An 18,938-nucleotide genomic window follows, 5' to 3' on the forward strand; every position below is an offset into this window, starting at 1 on the left:
TCATTTAGTACCCTGAATATGTCTTGCCAGCCCTTTCTGTCTTTCCAGGTCTCTGTGAAGAGGGCTGACTTTATTCCAATGTTCTTCCATCTATATGTAAGGAATCTCTTGCCCCAACTGACCTTAAGATGGTTTCCTTGGTTCTAAGATTTGTGAGTTTTATTGTTACATGGCCTGGGCATTGGTCTGTTCTCTTAGATCTTGGGAGGGGGTCCACGCTCCTTCTAGGACACGAATGCTCATTTCATTCTCCAGATTAGGGAAGTTCTCAGTATGATTTGCTTAAACATATCTTCTATTCCCCCCTCCCTTGGGGATCCCAATCATTTTGACATTGGAGTGTTTCATGGCTTCATTTATTTCTCCAATTCTGTTTTCATGGATTTTAAGCTGTTTCTTACAGGCCTCCTTCTGTTCCTTCTTTTATATCAGTTTGTCTTCTAGATCACTAATTTGTGCCTCTGCCCCATTTAACCTAGCTGTTAGAATATCTAGATTAGATTGAATCTCACTGATAGCATTTTTAAGTTCTGCCAAATCAGTTTTGATTTCTGCCCTTAGAGAATCTATGTTGCAATTAATGGTTTCCTCCACACTAGCTATTGTCTTCATTACTGTTACTGTGATGCCTATTTCCACCATCTCACTTATATCCATATTCATTAGTTCTGTGGCATAGGTCATAGTCTCTGAATCTTTCCTATTTTAAGGGTTCCTCCTATTAGTCATTCTGTTGAGGGTTGGTTGACAGAATGTACAGAGTCCAAATTATTGACCACAACAGAAGCAGGATGCGCCAGTTTTAAAAGCACCTTAGGATTGTCAGCCTCATGTCCTTCCAGCCTGTCTTCTGGGTGAGGAGCCTGCTGCACTGTTATTCAGGCAACCTCATTTGGGCAGAGTTTCCCTACTCCCTGTTGGGGGGGTGGGGATTGGCTCAGTGAAAACCATTTTTTGTTTGTTTGTTTGTTTGTTTTTTGGGCGGTTTGGGGGGGTGTATTCCCTGGTGGCTTTCCTTGGCAGCTTTCCATGTCTCTTCTGAGAGAGCAGAAGTGATCATATCCAATCTCTGTCTCAGAATAGGGAGATAGCAGTCTGTTCTCCAATGAGCTCTCCAGGCCATACTAGTCTCTGTTTTTGACTGTGCTGCTAATAACTGCAGCATCCTGGGTTGTGCAACCCACAGTGGCACTCCCAGCCTTCACTTCCAGGTCCAGGCATGACTCTGAACTTTGTGCTTCTAAAACTGTCAGCTGCAAATCTGTTAAAAAAAAAAAAAAGGTGCCTAGGTGGTTCAGTCAGTTAAGCAACTGCCTTCAGCTCAGGTCATGATCTTGGAGTCCCAGGATCAAGTCCAGCATCGGGTTCCCAGGTCCACAGGGAGTCTGCTTCTCCCTCTGACCTTCTACCATCTCATGCTCTCTCTTACTCGCTCTCTCAAATAAATACATAAAATCTTTTAAAAAGGTAAAAAAAAACAAAAACAAAAACAATCAGCTGCCCCCAGTTCATACTTGTGGCCCCGCAGCTCCAGGTTTCAGTCCAGTGGGCTGCCCTCAAGTCCTTACCCCACTGCTACCAGTCTGCAAGTCTGAGCCAGGTCCCCAGTGCAGGAGGCTTTGCACTCTGTCAGCTCAGGATCCCAGAGGATCCCTTCCCCTTCCATTTATCTTCCAATATCTGCCCACAGTTTTACAGCTTCCCACTTCATACTTCAAAACCAATGGCCAGAGATATTCTGTTTGTAGAGATCCGAATATGTCTTCTTAAATTTCAGACTGATTCCGTGGGTTTTCAGAGTGGTCTGATGGGTATCCAGCTCAGTTCAGGGGAAATAGGGTCCCCTACTTCTCTATCTTTCCCCCTTCTCTTTTACAAGTCTTTTGATAAATATTATTTATTTATTTATTTAGGAAACATCACAAGGTAGACTGTTCATGTTATTTCTCTGTGAGAATGTGTTATAGGAGCACCTAAATATAAACGTGATTAACAAATACCTAAAGGGAGCAATACATAACAATAAAATAATAGTAAGGATCTTCAATACTCTACTGTCACCAATGGATAAATCATCCAGAGAGAAAATCAGTACAGAAATATGAGCTTTAAACAATATGTTACAATAGAGACATACACCAAACATTCCATTCAAAAGCAATAGAATACACATTCTTCTCCTAGGCACATGTTACACTTTCCAGGATAGATCATAGGTTAGGCCACAAAACAAGTCTCAATAAATTCACAAGTTTAAAGTCATATCGAGCATCTTTTGTGACCATAATAGTATGAAACTATAAATCAATTAGGAAAAAAACTACAAAAATTCACAAATATGTGGAAATTAAACAACATGGAATGAACAACCAAAAAAGGATTCCAAAGGGGAAAAAATACATTGAGACAAATTGAAATGGAAATAGAACATACCAAAAGTTATATGATACAGCAAAAGCAGTGTTAGAGGGAACTTAAGAGTGATAAATGTCTACCTCAGGAAACAAGAAAAATCTCAAATAAACAGCTAATTTTTCACCTCAAGGAACTTGAAAAATGAACAAGAAAAGCCCAAAGTTACAAAAAGGAAGGAAATAAAGATCAGAAGAGAAATAAAGGCACTTCCCTAACTAATTATGCTCAGAGGAATAATAGCAGACCAGGGACAATTGTTCTGACCTTTGCCAAGCCAGCAGAAAACACCACACAATTAGATGATGTCAAGTAACCAGAAATGTAGCTGGTGATGATTCCTGACTTTCCCATTTCTGGAAAAAGTTCTTAATCAGTATTCTCAATTTTAAAAGTGATCAAACAGTACATTAGCCTCAAAATACTAAGGGAACAACTTCCTCATTGACGATTCTCTAGTTACTACCAAAAAAAAAATGCATAAACAAAACCAAAAATGTCCTGCCCATTAGTCCAAACTTTGGGGAGTTTAGTGCATAAAAGATCCAGAACAGAAAGACACATCAGAATCTGAGAAACTTACCTCTGAACAGGGGCCCACCCTAGACACCTGACCCCATCACCAACTTGTACTGCTCCCCTTGCTGCCAGACCATCTACTGCAGGGCCACCTGCTGCCAGTCCAGCTGATGTGGGTCCAGCTGCAGCCACCCCAGCTGCTATGGGTCTAGCAGCTGTGGGCAGACCTGTCTGGGTCCAGCTACTGTAGGTCCAGCTGCTGCCAGCCTTGCTGCCACCCAACTTGCTATCAAACCACCTGCTATAGGACCACTTGTTGCCAGCCCACATACTGTGTGTCCAGCTGCTGCCAGCCCAGCTGCTGGGGGTCCAGTGGCTTTGGATAAACGTGCTGTGGGTCCAATTGCTGCTAGTCTTGCTGCTGCCCCAGTTGTTGCACACCCCGCTGCCAGTCAGTTTGCTGTGTACCTGTGTATTGCAGGAGGACCTGCTGCCACCCCACCTGTTGCTGCCTGCCTGGGTGCCTAGCCAAGGGTTGTGGATCCAGCTGCTGCTCGCCTTCCTGCTATTCATCCCCTCACCAAAGAAACACCATCTGCACAAAACACCTTCCTGCTAACCGACTTGCCATTTGGAGGACAAATTTCCTTGCTTGATTTTGCTGAAAGTCAGCATGCAACCATCAAAACTTTTCTCATATGTCTCTTTATAAGCTTGTGAATCAGCTTGATGCTGTGCTGAGGACTTTCTCCAATTCTCTTCCTCCTATGTATGTGGATCATGTGCCAGTTTCATAAATTCTTTTTCTTTTTTACTCTGGTATTTTCTTTCTTTTTTTATTATATTATGTTAGTCACCATATACGATGTACGATGTACTATCGTCAGTTTTTAATGTAGTGTTTCATGATTCATTATTTGCTTTTAACACCCAGTGCTCATTACAATATGTGCCCTCCTGCCAGTTTCATAAATTCTTGATACCAAGTTATGGTCTTGGCTTCTGAAATTAGGATCATCTTCTCCCTCTAAGTAACTTAGGAAAACAAGTCTTTAAAACTTTTTCATGGGTTCCTGCAACTGATTAATATTTTATAATCATATTTTGTCTTTTAATATGCTTATGGCTCTTTCTCCTCCTTTCATCTTTTTATGATCATTTGAGTTGTCTCCTGAGTAAAATCTATATCATAATTCACCTCATATTTTTTATTGTATGATATTCCTGATATAGGAATTTATATACATATTTGGTACCATACGCATCATCCAGCGTGAGGTACACAACAGCCTGTCATGAATTATATTCCACATTTTCATGTGAGAATATTTCACTGTGTAATTTCATGTAGCTAATAATGGAAGACTCAGATCTAGGACTGGATAATTTCTTCTTGCTCAAAGCAACTACATTTACATGCCAATAATGTAACAGTATTTAGTACTGAGCACTAGTAAGCTGTGCAAATGTATTTATCCTTTACAAATGGAAGAAATAATCCCTCATATATGCAGAAAACATCTATTCAAAAATTAGTTTCTTATAACTCAGCAAGCAGCAGATCAGATACATGTGAGGGCAGGTGGGACTGCATTTTGGAGCTCTCAAGAAAGCAGGTACACTTTCCTGTTTCCACTTGTTCAGCCACACATGAAATTCATCCCCATGAAATATTGTTAGCATCCACTTTGTCCTCACAAAACAGACTCTCATCTAAATTATCTCTGTATTGTGCAAATCCAATTCTGAATAGCCTCCATCTATTAAATATATCTCAACATAGTAAGAAAATAAATAGTTCCCTGCAATAAAAACTGGACTATATATTGTATTCCCCTAAAGTTATGGAAATTTGTCATCCTGACCAAAATACTATTAAGAAATTTAGGTTCAAACAAAGTTGAAGACTCAGAGACTGTGCAATGGGCATGTACGACTTTGGGTAACACATGGCCTGTGAACCATTCAAGAAACTAAACAACCTCCTGTATTTTCTGAGGAAATTATAAAGGATTTGAGATAAATCAAGAGCATGTTCCAGGGAGTGAGAAGAATGTGAGGAAGAAGAAAGAAAAGGACATGAGTATTCATAGGAGTCATGATAGATAAGATGGTGCTTCTGGTCTCAAACTAGTAAATGATGCTGCCTTTTCACTCAGGAATGTGAGTGATTCAGGCTCTGAGAGGAAAAGCACACTTAGGCCCTGAGTCATCTCCCAGGAGCAGTGAAGGGACCTCTGAGGAGCTAGGAAGGCTTCTATCTGGGGAACATGCCAACATGGAAGATGAGCTATTTGGGAGGCTCTGGACAGACTGCCAAGACCAAACATACCTCCTGCTGGTCCTTAAGGGCTGGGTGTTTGCATGCCAAGATGATGAACGGTCATGGCCTGGGTTGCTTCCTACTTGCTAGGTATTTACCAAATGCTTCATTACATAAACTTTAATTCTGAAGAAATTTTCAAGGAAGTATAAAATTCCTATTTTAGAAAAGAAGAAATTAAGGCCAAAAGAGGCAATTAAAGTCAGTTTGTTTCCTAAGAGAAAATATCCTGAGAAAAAGAGCCAAGTGGACATTGTTTAGGATGTGCAGAGCACACAGGCAGAAAATTGAAGAAATGGAACAGGTAAGGGTGTATATGAATCTAGTATTACTGTCTGCAAGTGAAGCTTAAACCTCAAAGAAAATAATGAGAATGGTGTAAAATATACACTTTAGAATTATCCTACTTGATGAAATGAAACTGGAATCTTTATAGAAAACTCTCCACAATCATTGATTGTGTGTTTTTCTCAGCATGGCATGCACAGACTAAATGACTTTCTGCTGTTGCATGAAGAGAACCCTTGGACACAGAGATGTACATGTGGCATGGAAGTTGGCCTGAGCACACTGAGATCAAAGATATGTGAATGGTTGTGTCAGTCAGTTTGGGGTGCTATAATGTACTTCCATAGACAGGGTGGCTCACACAACAAAATTTATATGTCACAGTTCCAGAAGCTGGGAAGTCAAAGATTAAGGTAATTGGCAGATTAAATGTCTCCTTGGACCTTCTTCCGGTTTGCTGATGGCAGCTTTATGGCTATATCTTCAAATAGCAGAAAGTGAGAGAGCTTTGGTCTCTGTCTCTTATTACAAGAGTAGCAATCCTATTACGGGGGCATCATCCTCATACCCTCATCCAAAAATAAATATTTCTCAAAGATCTCACCTCTAATTGCCATCTGATTGGGGATTAAGGCTCCAGCACATGAATTTGAAAGGACACAAATATTTAGTCCATAGAAGTGAGGTACTGAATACATCATCTATAATCTACCCTTTGTTCCTCTCAGACCAATCTCTGTTTCTTCAAGGTGGTGGAAAATCCACAATTTCTAGAAAAAGATAAATAAGGAAAAGAAGGAAGAGGAAGCAGAAAAAGAAGAGAACTACAGAGAAGAAGAAGAAGAAATCATAGGATGGATGGGTTCACGGATGGATGGATGGATGGATGGATGGAAGGAAGGAAATAAGAGAGGGAGAAAGGGAAGGAGGAAAATAAGGGAATGTATAACAGGAAGTCTAATTGAACAGCTGCAGCTACTGCCACTGTACTAGTGTGCAACTAGTAGACATATTCTCCATCTTATTCTACCAGTCCTATATTTGGTTTACCTTAGCCAATGCTTCTATTGTTTTGGATAATATCCCAATGGAGTAACCCAGATAATCCTGTCTAATGGGTCTAGATGTCTGACTACTGATACAGAGATAAAAAGAACCATATAGATATTTCAGTAAAATCTCCTGAGTTCCAGATACCTTTCTCTTTGCAGTCTACCTCTCCATGATAATTATCCATCACCAAACATCGACCCTTTTCTCTGTCGGTCTACTGACATGAGAAATCCAAAATGACCAGGTGAAAGTTTTAACATTAGATCATGACAATTACATTATATCATGATGATTAGATCTTGATGATTACAGCTTTGTTATAGAGCTTGAAGTCTAGAATTGTGACTCCACCAACTTTGGTTTTCTATTTCAACATTCCTTGGCTATTTGGGTCTTTTCTGTTTCTGTACAAATTTTAGGATTACTTGTTCTAGCCCTGTGAAAATGGTGATGGTATTTTGACAGGGACTACAATGAATGTGTAGATTGCTCTGGGTATCATGAACATTTTAACTATATTTGTTCTCCCAGTCTATGAGCACGGAATATTTTTCCCATTTCTTTGTGTCTTCCTCAATTTCTTTCATAAGTGTTCTACAGTTTTCAGAGTATAGATCCTTTACCTCTCTGGTTAGGTTTATTCCTAGGTATCTTATGTTTTTTGGTGCAATTGTAAATGGAATTTATTCTTTAATTTCTCTTTTTTCTGTCTCGTTGTGTATAGAAATGCAACTGATTTGTCATTGATTTTATATCCTGCCATGTTGCTGAATTCCTGTATGAGTTCTAACAATTTTGGGGAGGAGTCTTTGGATTTTCCACATAAAGTATCATGTCATCTGGGAAGAGTGAGTGTTTGATCATTTCTTTGCCAATTGGAATACCTTTTACTTCTTTTTGTTGTCTGATTGCTGAGGGTAGGACTTCTAGTACTATGTTAAAGAGCAGTGGTGAGAGTGGACATCCCTGCTGTCTTCCTGACCTTAGGAAAAAAGCTGTTTTTCCCCATTGAGAATGATATTCACTGTGGGCTTTTTGTATATGGCTTTTATGATATTGACATATGTTCCCTCCATCCCTACCCTATGGAGAGTTTTAACCAAGAAAGGATGCTGTGTTTTGTCAAATGGTTTTTCTGATTCAGTTGAGAGGATCATATGATTCTTCTCCTTTCTTTTATTATTGTGGTGTATCATATTGATTGATTTGCATATGTTGAACCACTCTTGCAGCCCAGGAATAAATCCCACTCGGTTGTGGTGAATAATCCTTTTAATGTACTATTGGATGCTATTAGCTAGTATCTTGGTGAGAATTTTGGCATCCATGTTCATCAGGGATATTGGTCTGTAATTGTCTGGTTGGGTTTAAGTTAATGCTCACCTCATACAATGAGTTTGGAAATTTTCCTTCTATTTCTATTTTCTTGAAACAGCTTCAGAAGAATAGGTATTAATTCTTCTTTAAGTATTTGGTAGAATTCCCCTGGGAGGCCATCCGGTTCTAGACTCTTGTCTGTTGGGAATTTTTTGATTACTGCTTCAATTTTCTTGCTGATTATGGGTCTGGTCAAGTTTTCTATTTCTTCCTGTTTCAGTTTTGGTCGTTTATATGTCTCTAGGAATGCATCCATTTCTTCCAGATTGTCTAATTTGTCGGCATATAGTTGCTCAGAATATGTTCTTATAATCCCATTTCTTGGGTGTTGGTTGTGATCTCTCCTCTTTCATTCATGATTTTATTAATTTGGTCCTTTTCTTTTTGATAAGTCTGGCTAGGATTTTATTGATCTTATTAATTCTTTCAAAGAATCAGCTCCTACTTTTGTTGATCTGTTCTACTGTTCTTTTATTTTCCATTTCATTCATTTCTTGTCTAATCTTATTTACTTATCTTCTTATGCAAGGTTTAGGCCGGCCTGCCTTTCTTTCTTTCTTTCTTTCTTTCTTTCTTTCTTTCTTTCTTTCTTTTTGCTGTTCTTTTCCCAGCTCCTTTAGGTGTAAGGTTATCTTGTATATTTGAGACTTGTCTTATTTCTTGAGAAAGGCCTGTATTGCTATATACTTCCCTCTTAGGACTACCTTTGGTGCATCCCAAAGGTTCAGAACTATTGTGTTTTCATTTTCATTTGCTTCCATTAATTTTTAAGTTTTTCTTTAATTTCCTGGTTGACCCATTCATTTTTTATTAGGATGCTCTTTAACCTCCAATTATTTGAGTTCCTTCCAAATTTCCTCCTGTAATTGAGTTCAAGTTTCAAAACACTGTAGTCTGAAAATATGCAGGGAATAAACCAATCTTTTGGTACTGATTGAGACTTGACTTGTGACCCAGTATGTGATCTATTTTGGAGAATTTTGCATGTGTACACTACAGAATGTGTAGTCTGTTGCTTTAGGACAGAATAGGCCACTTTTTCTACAAAAGGGCTCATGGTTATGCTCATTGGGGGTATTGCTTATTTCCACAGCCTTTAAACTCAGAAGGTACAAAAATGTAGCAAAAATAGCTGCTAACAGGTTTATCAATTGATTTAAGCTTAAGATATTTCATAATTATATACCATGATCCACTAGGTTTTTGCAGAGTCCAGCCTGGCAATCAAATAAAGTTGTGCTGGAAACCACCATCTCTGCATTCTTTCAGTCTTTGAAGGAGCACTAAACTCTGCTGTTCTCCATGGATGGCTATCATTTCTGGTTAATATATTGGTCAGGAGACAGGAATTTTTAGGGGCTCTTATTTGACCTTTGTTTCTTTCTTAAGATTTTATTTATTTATTTGACAGACAGAAATCACAAGTAGGCAGAAAGGCAGGCAGAGAGAGAGAGAGGGAGAAGCAGGCCTCCCGCCGAGCAGAGAGCCTGATGCGGGGCTCGATCCCAGGACCCTGGGATCATGACCTGAGCCGAAGGCAGAGGCTTTAACCCACTGAGCCACCCAGGCACCCCTTGACCTTTGTTTCTATTACAGCTCTCACCTCACATGTCTTGAGATGCACTTCCACTGCAAAGAGTTCCAACTGTTAGCAACTTTAGGATCTGCATCAGCTTTAGAGCTAAGGTCATGTTCTTCATGTAAACCTCAGGCTCATAATTTCACACCATGAATGTACTAGGGCTTAGCATTTTTCTTCTCAACATGGGAACTTATTAATGGCTAACTTTGCTCTGAATATCTCCATTGGGTTGACCAATGTTTTGTCAGGCCTGCATGGCAGGCTTATATTCTCCTTGCCTAATGCTGCTTATTTCAAACTTTTTTTTAGGGGGGGGGATGTCACACCTACATCACAATCTGTAGGTTTTTGCTGCCGAATACTCCTCTCCTTTTCCCCTTTTTTAAGCCTTTCATTGGCATTACTTCCCAGTAAACATCTTACATTCTTAATACTGTTTCAGTGTCTGATTCCCAGAGGACCCAACTGACACACAATGGAAGGGCTCTACCACTCACTACTTACATAAGTAGCCAGAAATGAGTATAAAGTAGACCTTAATGCCAATTAGACCCACATGAGAGGGACATGAACCAGGACTCCATTTATTACTTGGCCTCTATATGCACACACTCTAATAGAAGGACTCCTGGTATCTGTCAGCACAACCTCTACATCCAACATCTTTAGAAATACCTGGGTTTTCACCTTTCCCTAGTATACAGTTACTCTGGCATATGATTGAAAATCCTCTGTGGAAAATATGCTACACACACACATACACACTTCATTGTTGCAGAATATTTCTCAAGGAGACTAAACCTCTCCCTTATTTGAAGGGTTATATGTTTGAGAACTTACTCAGGTCAGGAAACTGAATGGGAAGTTATAATTTTCTATTTAAGTGGCTGACATCAGCCTCTGATTCACTGTTCTTGAATCTTTTCCAATGTTTATGGCAGTGCCACAGTAATAAATTTTTTGGGTGCACAATTACCTCAGCCTTAAGGAAGCTATAGTCTATTGGTCAGATCTTGTGAGTGAAGGCCCACTGGTTGAAATTTCTTCCTATTTTGGTAATTATATCTACCTTGACTCTGTTTTCCTACCATCCCCTATTTCGCAGTTCTCTATCATATTTTACCATCAACCCTGGCCACAGAGGACTACCACCACTGTCCTTTTTAATGATGTACATGCTTTACTGCTTTTGTGAGTAATGTTCTTTGGAATCTCCCAGGGAATATGATCAGTTGGCAGGCTCTCTGACAAGAAATAAATTCATTCTACCATGTACATTTCTCTGAATCTTCTGACTCCATTCTCAGTAGTCTATCAGGGCAGTTCTAGAACCTTAAGTTCATGTTTTGTAGGCCATTGCAAAACGTTACATTGCTAGAAGACTCCTTATCTAGTGAGGTAAACCTCGGTACTTGTTTACCGATAATGGCACCAAAAAGACCACAGGGTGGGGGAGGGGCCGGGAATTTTATGGTCAACCACATATGGATAACTGTTGTTTTCACATATTGTTATCCTTTCTCAACTTGGGAGGAAGAATGAAAACTTGTATGCTTATGTCACTTAGCATAAAACTGATGGGAAGAAATCAGAGAAGGAGATTAACCATATGAGACTCTTTTGACTCTGGGAAACAAACTGAGGGATGTGGAAAGGGAGGTGGGTGGGGGAACTGGGTGATGAGCATTAAAGAGGGCACGTGATATGATAAGCACTGGGAGATATCTCAATGAATCATTAAAGATTGTATCAAAAATTAATGGTGTACTACACCTTGGTTAACTGAATTTAAATTTAAAAATTTTTTTAAAAAGTAGGATTATAATTTCTAAATTTGAAGTAAAGCATATGTTGAATCAGGGACACAGAATTAAACAAAACAGACAAAATACCAGATCATCACAAGAAGAAGAAAGGGAGAATAAACTAATCTCTATTGAAAATAAGTATAATGTATTCAATGTGTTTTGTGGTAAAAGTTGAAAATATGACAATTGTGGTCTCTTAGAGAAAGTACCTGTCTTCAACTTGTCCCATCCATAATGGGAGGGAAATAAGAAAAATTTCCAGAATATTCCAAGGGTTGACCTGAACGTGAAATAGAAATGAGATAAATATTTTCACCAAGCAACTCTGTGTGCAATCTACTCCTAGACGTATGTTCAAAAAATCTTAATGTGTGTTTACTAAACAACCTGTAAAACAATATTCATAAAAGCACTATTTTAAAGGTCTCAAGCTTCAAAATACCTACTTATTTATCAAGAGCAGTGCCAAGAAATAAACTGTGTCCTACTTATTCAGGAAGAGAATTAAACAGAAATGACAATGAATAAACAACAAATATTTCTACTAGTGATCTCTTAATAATTGCATAAATAGAACCAATTCTATATTCTTTAATTTATATGAAGGCTTTAAAAAGCCAAATTAACCTACAGGTTACAAATCAACAGAGTGATCAGGAACCTTTGGAAACAGTTAATTTAACTTCTATTCCTTATCCTGGTTATATTAACATGGATGCACTCATTTTGTAATAACTGATCAAGTTGGAAATAATTGTCACTTTTTAAATGAGTGATATACCTAAAATATTTTAAAATGATAGATACAAAATATAAATCAGGTATCACCTTAACTATCCAATTCCCATGTTAAATGTAAGGTAAAAAAGAAATACAAAACAAAACAAATACTAAACAATAAGTGTGCTGTCAATGACATGATGTCACATACTCTGCTGATTAACAAGGTTAGGTCTAAAGTCACCAAATCATCCTGGTTTGCCAACTATACCCCTACTATCAAAAAAGATCCATAGCCAGGGAAAACAATTATTTCAGGATAAATTAAGATTACTCTTCACACAAGAAACATATTAACTGATTAATGCTTAGTCCCTGTATACTTCTGTGCTTCTAAACATTGACTGATTATGACCTGCCATATGGAAGAGATGATACCAGACATTCACCATCCAAGGGTCCTACACAGAACTTAGAAACAAGGTGGGATATAGCGCTAAGAAAAGAAGATACCTGTGAGACATTGCAACCAGTCCTCATAAGGAAACAGACTTGAACTCAGGAATGAATTCAACTATACCTCTAAAAACAGAATAATACCCTAACTGTAAGGATGTACAAAATGTAGAAGCAGTCAGAGTAAAAAACCAAGGGAAGAAACACAGCTGTAATCCTTGAACTACAACCAGGAGAGGAGGAACTGCAACACATAATAAAATTTTGAAGCAGGAAATGTGCTACTGATATGAAAAACTTTCATCAGAAATGTATCCACGAGTTACTCCCACTTAAGACACGCATTAAGCACTTATTTGCTAAAGATTCATAACATTAGGGGGAAAAAAACTTCCTCTTCTTCAATTCCCGCATCATCAGGAAAACGATGTCAACAACGGCAAGGAAGTCATGCCCATTGGTCCAAATTTGGGGACGCGGTGCATAAAATCCCCGCAAGAGGACGAGACAAAAGAGTCTGAGAAACTCACCTCTGAGCAGAAGCTCCCCCTCCACCCGTGACACCATGACCGAATCGTGCTGCTCCCCTTGCTGCCAGCCTACGTGCTGCAGGACCACCTGCTGCAGGACCACCTGCTGCCAGCCCAGCTGCTGCGGGTGCGGCGGCGGCTGTGGACAAGGCGGCTGTGGGTCCAGCTGCTGTGGGTCCTGCTGCTGCCAGCCTTGCTGCTGCCGCCCAACTTGCTGCCAGACCACCTGCTGCAGGACCACCTGTTGCCGGCCCAGCTGCTGTGTGTCCAGCTGCTGTCAGCCCAGCTGCTGTGGCTCCAGCGGCTGCGGACAACCTTGCTGTGGCTCCAGCGGCTGTCAGCCAGCCTGCTGTCCCCCTGTGTACTGCAGGAGGACCTGCTACCACCCCACCTGTTGCTGCTTGCCCGGATGCCTCGCCCAGGGCTGTGGATCCAGCTGCTGCTAGCCTGCTTGCCAGCCAAACGGCTGCCATAACGCCTGCTGGAGGACCACCACATACCCACGGCGGCCGCGGCCACCCCTGCTGCGTCTCCAGCTGCTGCCAGACTTCCTACGGACAACCGCCTCACCAAGAACCCACAAGGGCACACAGCACTGACTGGCCAGCGGGGAAACGGACACTGCCAAACGTTGCCGAAAGCCCGCATGCAGTCGCCAACATTTCTGCTACTCATCTGCCTGTTTAAAAACCTTGGGAATCGGCTTGAGGAAGTGTGGACCACTTCTCCTGATTCTCTTCTTCCTCAGGTCTAGGGTGTCCCCTGCCAGCGTCACGCAGCCGGACGTGGAGTCAAGATCTCTGCCTTGACTCCACAGTCAAGATCGTCATCCTGCCTGACGACCTTGGAGAAATAACCCCCCTCACACCTGATAGAAATGTATTCTTTTGCAACTATTAATGTCTGCGCAAGGAGGGTTTCCTTCTCAGTGCATTCATGGTCCTTGTATGCGGATTTCGTCCTGTCGGGACCCTTCTGCACGTCTCCCTAGACCCAGGGACTCTCACACGAGTGTCTTAATAAACCCAGTACCGATCTGCATACCATATGCTGTCCGTGTCCCCGTACGGCATGCGCGACCTAACGGTTTCTGTACAGGTCACAGCCCACATACATTAATTATCCTTTGGGAGACTCCTAGCCTGCCCCCACGAGTGCCTATCTCCATTTGAGGATGAGGGAATCTAGGGACGTTCTGTCCCAGAGCGGACAGGGAAGCACTCAGGCGCCAGGCTGCGTCTCCGGCCCTTGCTCAAGGGCGCTCACATACCCACGAGCAGGCGAGTTAGGCAACAGCCTGGGCCACAGCACCAGCAAGATGCTGGTCCGAGTGTCTTCGAGGCCCGCGGAAGTCCTCTTGTCCTGTAGATGCGGGCGATATCTGCGACAAAGTGGTAGACAGCCGAGTGCCACCACGCAGGGACCTCCAGCCCAGTGTCAGGGCAGCGGCCTTGCCCTTTAGAGCTCTTGGGAACACGGGGACCCTTTCGCGGAAGTCGGCGCCAGCCTGCCCGACATGCACTCCTCCTGCTCAGAGACAGGGGAGCCTGCGGGCGCCTCGCGCCCGGGGGCCGCGTCTGCACACGCACGTCTTCCGGGGTCATGGAAGGCCCATTCTGGTTGGGCCTCCTGGTCCTCAGGACTTCGGCGCGCGTCGGGGGTGTGGTGCGGTGGCCGTGCAGAGGACTCGGGCAGTTTTGTGCCAGACACGCCATGCTCCGCAACTGGCAGCCGATATGGATGGCGTCAGGATCTACAGGGCACCGAGCAAAGGAAGGACGGGGGACGTCACGGACCGAGAGCCCCTGCGCTGGGCCTGTGTGTTGACTTGCAGTAATCTGTGACCTCGGAAGCGCGGAAGGGAAGCAAACAACCTCCGGCATCTGGGGAAGGAACTGGGACGCGCTGGAGGGAAACCAACGGGCCGCTTCTGGGGATGGGTGGGGGTGAGACTCACGTGAGGAAGAAGAAAGAGAAAAGAGCCTGGGCCTTCACCAGAGTCCCGACAGATCCAAGGCAGGCGCCTCTGGTCCCACACTGATGCACGATGCTGCCGCGGCGCTCAGCGCAGTGAGGCTGGATCCAGGCTCTGACGGGAAGGGCAGACGAAGGCCCTGGGCCACTTCCCGAAGCAGTGGAGGGACCTCTGGGGAGCTTGGGAGGCTTCTGTCCGGGGCACCCACCAGCCCTGGAGACCAGCTATCCAGGAGGCTCTGAACAGACTGCCAACACCGCACTTGCCTCTTGCTCGTTCTTAGGAGTTGGGGGATTGTGAGCTGTGCTGAGAAACGGACAGGACCTGGGTTGCTCCCTACTTGCCAAGTACCGGCCAACTGCTTCATGTACATTTTCTTGAATTCCTGAAGTAATTTCCAACTTAGGGCTCAAGGTTCCCGCTGCACGGATCAGGAAATCAAGACTGAGATGGGCGAAAGTCATGTCAGAGGATGGTACCTCCCAGACGCGACACTGAAGGACAGCGACCAGGCACGTAGCTTCGCTGGGGAGGGCAGATCCCACTGGCTGGAGTGCGGGAAAGCGACGCAGGGAAGACGCACTGTGAGTCCAGGGTCCCAGCTTGCACGGGAAGCTTATACCCGACAGCGAGATCAGAGAGGACGAGATTCACTCATTGAGAGTCAGTCCCCTAATTCGGCAACAAGGGAGCTGGCATCTCTACGGACCGACTCTCCAGAAGCACTGGTTGAGCACTTCTCTCCGTGTGGCATGCCCTGGCAGCGTGCCATCCTGCTGCCCCATGAAAACAGCCAAGAGGCCTGGAGATGCGGATCTGCTGGGTAGAAGTTGTCCCGAACACAGGAAGATCCGAGATACACGGCTGGCATATTGAAGGCGCCATCCACAGTCTACGGTCTTCTGCACTCAGACCCAGTATTTCCTTCTTCACGATGGTGGACAGGCACACATTTGTATAAGCGGAAGACACAGGAGGAAGAAGGAGGAAAAGCGGAGGAGCGGGGAGGCAGGGAGAGAGGGAGGTAGACGGACCCGGAGGGAAGAAGGGAGGAAGAGAAAACGAGAACTGTATACCCAGTGACACTGGGTAACTTGCTTGGCTGGTTAACAAGGTGAGGACGAGAGTCTCCAACTCATCCTGTTATCCCCCGAACGGCCCCACTTGGGTCACGGAAAGTCCCACATCCTGGAAGAGCCCTCTGCTTTTCTGCGTGACGCGGCACTGCTGTCTCTCAGGAAGTTCGGTGACTGCTGCGTGCTTCGTCTGGGTGTGCTGCGGCTGTTTCTATCGCCCTGCTTGATTCTGCCTTCACACACGGAAGAGATGAACTCGCATATCCTGCAGCCGAGAGTCTTCGATCGAACTGGGATAGGCAGGTGGGGGGTGGGGGCTCCAAGAGACAGATGCCTGTGGGAGACCGGAATCAGGCTTGGTGGGGAAACCGCCTTGGGCTCAGGCATGACTTCGGTTCATCGCCAGGCATATTGCCAGTGCCTCACGAGGCATGTCGCCAGTCTACATGTAACCCAGGGACCAGCGCTGGGGAAGGACCGCTAAACTGACTCGCCAACCTCTTCCCAGGCCGGTGGGACTTATAACACACGATGAAATTCCTAGAGCAGGAACGCAGATGCTGATGTGACCACCTTGTTTGCATCTCAAATGCTTCCACGAGTTATTCCCAATTAAGACACGCATTAAGCACTTATTTGCTAAAGATTCATAACATTAGGGGGAAAAAAACTTCCTCTTCTTCAATTCCCGCATCATCAGGAAAACGATGTCAACAACGGCAAGGAAGTCATGCCCATTGGTCCAAATTTGGGGACGCGGTGCATAAAATCCCCGCAAGAGGACGAGACAAAAGAGTCTGAGAAACTCACCTCTGAGCAGAAGCTCCCCCTCCACCCGTGACACCATGACCGAATCGTGCTGCTCCCCTTGCTGCCAGCCTACGTGCTGCAGGACCACCTGCTGCAGGACCACCTGCTGCCAGCCCAGCTGCTGCGGGTGCGGCGGCGGCTGTGGACAAGGCGGCTGCGGGTCCAGCTGCTGTGGGTCCTGCTGCTGCCAGCCTTGCTGCTGCCGCCCAACTTGCTGCCAGACCACCTGCTGCAGGACCACCTGTTGCCGGCCCAGCTGCTGTGTGTCCAGCTGCTGTCAGCCCAGCTGCTGTGGCTCCAGCGGCTGCGGACAACCTTGCTGTGGCTCCAGCGGCTGTCAGCCAGCCTGCTGTCCCCCTGTGTACTGCAGGAGGACCTGCTACCACCCCACCTGTTGCTGCTTGCCCGGATGCCTCGCCCAGGGCTGTGGATCCAGCTGCTGCTAGCCTGCTTGCCAGCCAAACGGCTGCCATAACGCCTGCTGGAGGACCACCACATACCCACGGCGGCCGCGGCCACCCCTGCTGCGTCTCCAGCTGCTGCCAGACTTCCTACGGACAACCGCCTCACCAAGAACCCACAAGGGCACACAGCACTGACTGGCCAGCGGGGAAACGGACACTGCCAAACGTTGCCGAAAGCCCGCATGCAGTCGCCAACATTTCTGCTACTCATCTGCCTGTTTAAAAACCTTGGGAATCGGCTTGAGGAAGTGTGGACCACTTCTCCTGATTCTCTTCTTCCTCAGGTCTAGGGTGTCCCCTGCCAGCGTCACGCAGCCGGACGTGGAGTCAAGATCTCTGCCTTGACTCCACAGTCAAGATCGTCATCCTGCCTGACGACCTTGGAGAAATAACCCCCCTCACACCTGATAGAAATGTATTCTTTTGCAACTATTAATGACTGCGCAAGGAGGGTTTCCTTCTCAGTGCATTCATGGTGCTTGTATGCGGATTTCGTCCTGTCGGGACCCTTCTGCACGTCTCCCTAGACCCAGGGACTCTCACACGAGTGTCTTAATAATAATAAACCCAGTACCGATCTGCATACCATATGCTGTCCGTGTCCCCGTACGGCATGCGCGACCTAACGGTTTCTGTACAGGTCACAGCCCACATACATTAATTATCCTTTGGGAGACTCCTAGCCTGCCCCCACGAGTGCCTATCTCCATTTGAGGATGAGGGAATCTAGGGACGTTCTGTCCCAGAGCGGACAGGGAAGCACTCAGGCGCCAGGCTGCGTCTCCGGCCCTTGCTCAAGGGCGCTCACATACCCACGAGCAGGCGAGTTAGGCAACAGCCTGGGCCACAGCACCAGCAAGATGCTGGTCCGAGTGTCTTCGAGGCCCGCGGAAGTCCTCTTGTCCTGTAGATGCGGGCGATATCTGCGACAAAGTGGTAGACAGCCGAGTGCCACCACGCAGGGACCTCCAGCCCAGTGTCAGGGCAGCGGCCTTGCCCTTTAGAGCTCTTGGGAACACGGGGACCCTTTCGCGGAAGTCGGCGCCAGCCTGCCCGACATGCACTCCTCCTGCTCAGAGACAGGGGAGCCTGCGGGCGCCTCGCGCCCGGGGGCCGCGTCTGCACACGCACGTCTTCCGGGGTCATGGAAGGCCCATTCTGGTTGGGCCTCCTGGTCCTCAGGACTTCGGCGCGCGTCGGGGGTGTGGTGCGGTGGCCGTGCAGAGGACTCGGGCAGTTTTGTGCCAGACACGCCATGCTCCGCAACTGGCAGCCGATATGGATGGCGTCAGGATCTACAGGGCACCGAGCAAAGGAAGGACGGGGGACGTCACGGACCGAGAGCCCCTGCGCTGGGCCTGTGTGTTGACTTGCAGTAATCTGTGACCTCGGAAGCGCGGAAGGGAAGCAAACAACCTCCGGCATCTGGGGAAGGAACTGGGACGCGCTGGAGGGAAACCAACGGGCCGCTTCTGGGGATGGGTGGGGGTGAGACTCACGTGAGGAAGAAGAAAGAGAAAAGAGCCTGGGCCTTCACCAGAGTCC

At 45.2% G+C, this 18,938-nt stretch overlaps 1 pseudogene; it reads left to right on the forward strand.

The window, feature by feature from the left end:
- The first annotated feature begins 830 nt into the window (after positions 1–830).
- On the forward strand, positions 831–13,915 carry LOC125086672 (keratin-associated protein 9-2-like; annotated as a pseudogene).
- Positions 13,916–18,938: the final 5,023 nt, after the last annotated feature.

Source organism: Lutra lutra, chromosome 16 (assembly GCF_902655055.1).
Source record: "Lutra lutra chromosome 16, mLutLut1.2, whole genome shotgun sequence".
Classification (NCBI taxonomy): domain Eukaryota; kingdom Metazoa; phylum Chordata; class Mammalia; order Carnivora; family Mustelidae; genus Lutra; species Lutra lutra.